This window comes from Calliphora vicina, chromosome X (genome assembly GCF_958450345.1).
Source record: "Calliphora vicina chromosome X, idCalVici1.1, whole genome shotgun sequence".
NCBI lineage: Eukaryota > Metazoa > Arthropoda > Insecta > Diptera > Calliphoridae > Calliphora > Calliphora vicina.
The window spans coordinates 457,195-464,694 of NC_088785.1; the positions used below are offsets into that span (position 1 = coordinate 457,195).

General features: G+C 46.5%; 1 pseudogene; it reads left to right on the forward strand.

Moving 5' to 3' along the window:
- Positions 1–2,411, forward strand: part of LOC135962944 (large subunit ribosomal RNA) — a 2,729-nt pseudogene extending 318 nt beyond the window's left edge.
- The last annotated feature ends 5,089 nt before the right edge of the window (positions 2,412–7,500 follow it).

Sequence of the window (7,500 nt, forward strand, 5' to 3'; positions counted from 1 at the left end):
ACTCCATCTAAAACTAAATATAACCATGAGACCGATAGTAAACAAGTACCGTGAGGGAAAGTTGAAAAGAACTCTGAATAGAGAGTTAAATAGTACGTGAAACTGCTTAGAGGTTAAGCCCGATGAACCTGAATATCCGTTATGGAAAATTCATCTTTATGATTTTAATATTTATAATATTATAATAATGGTGTGCATTTTTTCTATAAAGGACATTGTAATCTATTAACATAAATATATTTATCATAAGATCATTTGCTTAAGTTTATTCAAATTATTTTGCTTGCATTTTAATATCGAATAAATGCTTTTGATTTGATAAAGTGTTGATAGATTTATTATATATAGTGCTTAAATATTTATATTTTATAATAGCATATTGATCATTGATCTTTATGTTTATTATATGCACTTATATGATTAACAATGCGAAAGATTCAGGATACCTTCGGGACCCGTCTTGAAACACGGACCAAGGAGTCTAACATATTTGCAAGTTATTGGGAATAAAAACCTAATAGCGTAATTAACATAACTTAATTTAATGGGATTAGTTTTTAGCCTATTTATAGTCTATTAATTCAATCCCGGGGCGTTCTATACAGTTATGTATAATAGTATTTATATTATTTATACCTCTAACTAGAGCGTACCTTGAGCATATATGCTGTGACCCGAAAGATGGTGAACTATACTTGATCAGGTTGAAGTCAGGGGAAACCCTGATGGAAGACCGAAACAGTTCTGACGTGCAAATCGATTGTCAGAATTGAGTATAGGGGCGAAAGACCAATCGAACCATCTAGTAGCTGGTTCCCTCCGAAGTTTCCCTCAGGATAGCTGGTGCATTTAAAAATTATGTAAAATAATCTTATCTGGTAAAGCGAATGATTAGAGGCCTTAGGGTCGAAACGATCTTAACCTATTCTCAAACTTTAAATGGGTAAGAACCTCACCTTTCTTGGTATGAAGGTAGTGGTTGTGATATAATGTGCCCAGTGGGCCACTTTTGGTAAGCAGAACTGGCGCTGTGGGATGAACCAAACGTAATGTTACGGTGCCCAAATTAACAACTCATGCAGATACCATGAAAGGCGTTGGTTGCTTAAAACAGCAGGACGGTGGACATGGAAGTCGTAATCCGCTAAGGAGTGTGTAACAACTCACCTGCCGAAGCAACTAGCCCTTAAAATGGATGGCGCTTAAGTTGTATACCTATACATTACCGCTAAAGTAAATGGTTTATGTTCAATTTCGGTTGGATTATAAACTTTGAAACTTTAGTGAGTAGGAGGGTACAATGGTGAGCATAGAAGTGTTTGGCGTAAGCCTGCATGGAGCTGCCATTGGTACAGATCTTGGTGGTAGTAGCAAATAATCGAATGAGACCTTGGAGGACTGAAGTGGAGAAGGGTTTCGTGTGAACAGTGGTTGATCACGAGTTAGTCGGTCCTAAGTTTAAGGCGAAAGCCGAAAATTTTCAAGTTATAATGAAAAGGAAGTAAAATTGCTTAGTAATTAAACACTTGAATAATTTTGAACGAAAGGGAATACGGTTCCAATTCCGTAACCTGTTGAGTATCCGTTTGTTATTAAATATGGGCCTTGTGCTCATCCTGGCAACAGGAACGACCATAAAGAAGCCGTCGAGAGGTATCGGAAGAGTTTTCTTTTCTGTTTTATAGTCGTACTACCATGGAAGTCTTTCGAAGAGAGATATGGTAGATGGACTAGAAGAGCATGACATTTACTGTTGTGTCGATATTTTCTCCTCGGACCTTGAAAATTTATGGTGGGGTCACGCAAACTTCTCAACAGGCCGTACCAATATCCGCAGCTGGTCTCCAAGGTGAAGAGTCTCTAGTCGATAGAATAATGTAGGTAAGGGAAGTCGGCAAATTAGATCCGTAACTTCGGGATAAGGATTGGCTCTGAAGATTGAGATAGTCGGGCTTGATTGGGAAGCAATAACATGGTTTATGTACTCGTTCTGGGTAAATAGAGATTCTCGGATCTTGTTCCCCGGATAGTAGTTACGTAGCCAATTGTGGAACTTTCTTGCTAAAATTTTTAGGGAATTATCGCAAGATATATTCCTTTTAAATTATAACGACTATCAATTAACAATCAATTCAGAACTGGCACGGACTTGGGGAATCCGACTGTCTAATTAAAACAAAGCATTGTGATGGCCCTAGCGGGTGTTGACACAATGTGATTTCTGCCCAGTGCTCTGAATGTCAAAGTGAAGAAATTCAAGTAAGCGCGGGTAAACGGCGGGAGTAACTATGACTCTCTTAAGGTAGCCAAATGCCTCGTCATCTAATTAGTGACGCGCATGAATGGATTAACGAGATTCCTACTGTCCCTATCTACTCACTTTTGCTGTGACTGCCGTTGAGTACGGACGTGTTTTTATAAGCGTAAGTTTCGGGTGTAATTTTTCGAGTGAAAAGTTTAAATAGTGAAGTGAGCGATAGTGATTATAAAAGCTGGGACTCTGAGGATTTCGGAAATATTCGTATTTTTGAAATCGGTTGAAGGATTGAAAAGATATAGGCGGATGAAAAATCGGCCTATAAACTTTAAAACGTGTGTGACTTTTGTACATAGTGCGTGTGTGTGTACAATTGTAAGTAAAAAAGTTGAGACTCCGCTGGCAAAAGTTGAGACTCCGCTGACAAAGTGTCTCAAGGCCAATCTCCGGCGGCTTTTTTCGGTGTTGCCATACGGCGAGTGTGTGTGTCGGTGCTGCCACTTGTAACTGGTAATACAGTTCATAGTGGTAATACGGTTCGGGTAACACGGTTCGGGTAATACAGTGCGGGTAATACAGTGCGGGTAAGGCAGTGCGGGTAAGGCAGTGTGGGTAAGGCAGTGTTGGTAAGGCAGTGCGGTCGGTAAGTCGATAAGTCGACGAAAACCGCATTGGTAAGGCAGTGCGAAACTGCATTGGTAATAGTGTCCACTTCCGGTCGGTAACGCAGTTCACATCCGGTTTTGGTTCGACCATTTCCGGTTTGTGTCTCCGCTAAGTGGTGTGTGTCTCCACTAAGTGGTGTGTGTCCGTGCTACTTTGTGTTTTGGTGTCTTGGCTATTAGGGCAATTCACATTTTTTGCTGACGGATAGTAGGGAGTTCCTATAAATTGGAAATTTTTTCTGATTTGTGTCTTTTGGTACTATTTTTATCGTTTTTTATTGTTTTTTCTTCGAGTTTTTCTAGTTTCATACCATGCCTCCGGCTGGTAAGAGGAAAGGCGAGAAGGCGAAGCCTAGGGGTGACGCGTCGGATACCGCCACTGACGACGTGATGTTTGTGCCCCCAGTTGCCGTACCTAAAGTGCGGCATTCTGAGAGTGAGGTTTCGGGTACGGAGGTGGAGGTGGAGGACTCTGGGAGCAAACGGTTTAAACCGGGGTCTCCCAAGTCGAAGCGTGCTGCTACTGCTGTTTCAGCTGTATATGTTGCTCCTTCTGCTGCTGATGAAGTGATGGGGTCTGCTGAAGACAACACCACCAACAGGTCGAGGAGGAAGAAGAGGGCTACCACTGCCTCTTCTGATTATGTGGGGGAGCTTAAGGAGGTCACCAGGGACCTTACGCAGGTCATGCTGGAGCCAGGTGTTGATGTGGTGCTGGCCAAGAAGGTAATCGAAGTATCATCGAGATATGAGGAGCTTCTTATGCGTCTCATGCTAGATAATGAGCGGCTTAGAGGACGATTGGATGCTGTCGGGACAACCCAGATGCCGCCGCCAATGTTGCCTGTTCCCCGGCATTCTGCCCGGGCACCCGTAGCTGTGGCTGCTAATTCTGCGGCTGTTCTTCCGGCGGTACCGAAGCCAGTGGAGACCTGGTCGGTTGTTGTTCGTGGTAAGGGCGGTGCAACCTCTAAGGAAGTAATGAGGAAGGTCGAGCAGGAGGTCGGCCCCACGTTGGGTGTTCGGGTTCACGAGTTGCGGCCTATGCGAGATGGCGGAGCGGTCATTCGGACCCCGTCGGTAGCGGAAAGGGAGAAGGTAGCGAAGAATACTAAGTTTGGTGAGGTAGGGTTGGAGGTGTCGGTGAGAGACAAGCTCGGGCCAAGGATCGTCGTGCAGCGGGTTCATCCGGAGATTACCCCGGATGAATTTATGACGGAGCTGTACGAGATGAATCTGAAGCAGGTGATGTCCGAGGAAGTCTTTAAACGGAGCGTTCGTCTGGTGACTGGCCCTTGGAAGCCTAATGGCAGCCCGGTAAACGTCGTACTTGAGGGCAATGCTGATACTTTGCAGCAATTGCTTGATATCGGAAGGTGCTACGTGAAATGGTTCTCATTTACGGTACGACGACACGACGCAGTCCCCAGCTGCTTTAGATGCCTGGGTTTCGACCACATGGTACGGGACTGCAGGATGAAGACTGATGTCTGTCGCTTATGTGGCACGGCCGGCCACTTAGCCTCACGCTGCCAGAATGAGGTGAGATGCAGGAACTGTGCCTTTAAGGGGCTTCCGGCTGGGCATCTGATGATGTCTGCAGCCTGCCCGGTATACAGCGCCATTGTTGCCAAGGCGAACGCACGCCATTAATATGGAGGGTACAGATTTGAAAATCTTGCAGCTTAACTGCCAGCGGGCATATTCGGTGATTTGCGAACTAGGTCAAGCGATGTACAACCTGAATGCGACTTTTGCACTCGTGCAGGAGCCGTATGTCACGGATGGTCACATCAGGGGTTTGCCGGGGGGTATGCGAGCGTTTACGGACTTGGGGGGCAACGCCGCTATTATAATTAAGGACAGTTACATTAACTGTACGGTTATGAGTAGGAGTGATTGGGGAGTCTGCGTTAGCGTAGAGGGCGGTTTTGGTAGAATGCTACTGACAAGCATCTACTGTAGGTTTGGGGGGCCTCTTGAACCCTATTTAGGGTACATGGATTCGGTACTACTACTGGATAGTAGTTCACCTATAATCCTTGGTTTAGACGCAAATGCATGCTCTCGCATGTGGTTCTCTAAGATGGGCGGGAATACTTCTGCTCATCAGAACTACTTGCGAGGTGTCATGCTTAGTGAATGGCTGGTCACAAAGCGGCTCATTGTCCTCAATGAGCCTAGTGAGATGTACACTTTTGATGGTCCAAGAGGATGTAGTGACATTGACGTGACGTTAGCCAATATGGGGGCAATGACAGAATACCGTTTTAGCTGGAAGATTAGGGATGACTTTGGTGTGAGTGATCATAGTCTCATTGAGATTGTGGTCTCCCACCAACGGGCAACGGACGGGACGTACCTACCACGCAAGTGGAAACTACGCGACGTCAATTGGGATAACTATGCTGACGCTTTTCGGTGGGCAGCGTTGGATGTTCCAATTGACGACTTTAGGGCACTTACTATTGACAGTCAAGTCAGCCTGATAGATCGGTGGATGTGTACCACTAATGATACTCTCCTTGGTCGTTGTCGCAAGACTCGTCAGGGAGGGGTCAGGTGGTGGACTCGCGAGCTGGATCTGATGCGGAGGAGCGTTCGTCGTCTCAGGAAGCGATTCCAGAGGGGAAGGCGCTCTAATGCAGAAGATCTGGTGCAGCGAAAAGCTGACTATCTGGCTGCCTTGAGAGTCTACAAGGACAGAATCGTGAGTGTGAAGGAGGACGAGTGGCGTACTTTCGTACAGGACAACAGGGATGACCCCTGGGGTAAGGTTTACCGTATCCTTAGGGGTAGACGGCAACAGGCGGACTTGTCGGGTCTTCGGGTTGGTAACACAACGTTGCTGACGTGGAGACAGTGCACGGACGCCTTGCTTGAGACTTTCTTTCCGGGGGCGGAATCGGCTGATCATCTTCCCTATGGGGAGATGATTAGTCCTCCGCCACTGGAAAGAATGGAAGTTGATGATAGCATATACCGAGTCAAAAGTAGGAAATCTCCGGGTATTGATGGTATGACTGGAGAGATGTGTAAAAGCATCTGGAAGGCCATACCGGAATATCTGGAGTCAGTCTTTGGGAGGTGTATCAGTGAGGGCTATTTCCCTGAGGCTTGGAAGCAGGCTAAAGTTGTGGTGCTCTTGAAGTCGCCCGATAAAGTGAGGAGTGATCCACGCTCATATCGGGGTATCAGCCTCCTTCCGGTACTTGGAAAAGTGCTGGAAAGGATGATGGTATATAGACTGAGGGAGTCCTACAATGAGGTGGCTTCTGAGTTTCAGTTCGGATTTAAAGAGGGGAAATCTGTTGAGGACGCGTGGCACCATGTCAAGTCTAGCGTTGTAAACTCTGCAAGCAAATATGTCCTTGGCATATTTGTTGATTTTAAGGGTGCGTTTGATTATCTCTCTTGGAGAGAGGTTCTTGATAGACTGCGTTTAGTTGGCTGTCGAGAGCTCTCCCTATGGAGTAGTTACTTCAGCGGCAGGAAAGCTTTTGTGGTAGGCGCCAACGATACTGTTTGCAGGGATGTTGCCAGGGGCTGCCCTCAGGGGTCTATCTGTGGTCCATTTATTTGGAACCTAATGATGGATCCCTTGTTGAGGTCTCTGGCGGCGTCTTGCCGACTCTGTGCTTACGCGGATGACTTGCTCATCTTAATCGAAGGTCAGTCTCGTGCTGAGCTGGAGAGAAGAGGTGAGCAGGCCATGCGTGAGGTCAATGAGTGGGGGAACAGTGTCGGTGTTGAAGTGTCGAGGGAGAAAACCGTGATGATGATGCTGAAAGGCATCTTATCGCGGACTCGTTCCCCGTCAGTTCGATCTGGTGACGTTTTTCTCAGATACGTGACCCAGGTCAAGTATCTGGGAATTACGATGGGTGAGAGAATGAGCTTCTTCGCTCATCTCTCTGTGGTTCGAGAAAAGCTGACTGTCGTTGCAAGTTGTATCAGACGCATCCTTAGAAGTGACTGGGGTCTTGGCAGGCGTGCTGTGCGTACCATATATGGTGGACTTTTCGTTGCTTGTGCAACGTTTGGCTCATCCGTATGGTACGAAACGGTTATGTCTGTTGTGGGCCGCAAAAAGTCATTGACTTGTCAGAGAGTTGCAATGCTGGCTTGCATGCCAGTTTGCCATACGGTCTCGACGGATGCTCTTCAGGTCCTGCTGGGTGCGGCTCCCCTTGACTTGGAAGTAATACGGCGTGGTATTGCTTTTAAGGTCAAGAAGGGGCTGCCACTTCTTAGTCATGACTGGATTTCTGCTTCTGACGTGGTAGGGTTGGACTCAAGACGGACGAAACTCCTGCTGGACGATCATCTTGTTTCAAGATGGCGTTCACGCTGGACGAACAGCAACAACGGGCGGGTCACTCACGAGTTTATACGGGACGCTACATTTGTTAGGGAACGCCCGAACTTTGGCTTTGGCTTGAGTTTGGGTTTTATACTGACCGGACATGGCTCCTTGAATGCATTTTTGCATAAAAGGGGTCTGTCAGATTCGCCGGACTGTGGTTGTGGACAGGGGACGGAGGACTGGTTACATGTACTTACGGGGTGTTCACTTTA